Consider the following 863-nt stretch of genomic DNA (forward strand, 5'->3'; position numbering starts at 1 on the left):
ATCACTAACAAACGTACCGCACGAACTATTACGGATTATTTTTGCAGCATAGCAATGTTCGGCTGTGTCTTCAGTGAGACAGTCTCGTTTAGTTTTACATAATGATTGTGCCTAGATTAAATTGAATCTCGCTTCAGAGTACAGCGTTAGCGTAAGCGAGAGGGGCCCTTTTAAGTGGCATTCCGGGCGCCGAGCCCTGTTGAGTGGTATTCCGGATGCCGAGCCCTGTTGAGTGGTATTCCGGATGCCGAGCCCTGTTAAGTGGTATTCCGAGTGCCGACCCTTGTTAATGGTATTCCGGATGCCAGGCCCTGTTAAGTGGTATTCCAGATGCCGAGCCCTGTTAAGTGGTATTCCGGATGCCGAGCCTTGTTAAGTGGTATTCCGAGTGCCGAGCCTTGTTAAGTGGTATTCCGAGTGCCGAGCCTTGTTAAGTGGTATTCCGAGTGCCGAGCCTTGTTAAGTGGTATTCCGAGTGCCGAGCCTTGTTAAGTGGTATTCCGGATGCCGAGCCCTGTTAAGTGGTATTCCGGATGCCGAGCCCTGTTAAGTGGTATTCAGAGTGCCGAGCCTTGTTAAGTGGTATTCCGAGTGCCGAGCCTTGTTAAGTGGTATTCTGGATTCCGAGCCCTGTTAAGTGGTATTCTGGATTCCGAGCCCTGTTGAGTGGTATTCCAGATGCCAGGCCCTGTTAAGTGGTATTCTGGATTCCAAACCCTGTTAAGTGGTATTCTGGATTCCGAGCCCTGTTAAGTGGTATTCCAGATGCCGAGCCCTGTTAAGTGGTATTCCGGATGCCAAGCCCTGTTAAGTGGTATTCCGGATGCCTGGCCCTGTTAAGTGGTATTCCGGATGCCGAGCCC

This window comes from Haliotis rufescens, unplaced genomic scaffold (assembly GCF_023055435.1).
Source record: "Haliotis rufescens isolate VD_foot unplaced genomic scaffold, xgHalRufe1.0.p SCAF_2, whole genome shotgun sequence".
Classification (NCBI taxonomy): Eukaryota; Metazoa; Mollusca; class Gastropoda; order Lepetellida; family Haliotidae; genus Haliotis; species Haliotis rufescens.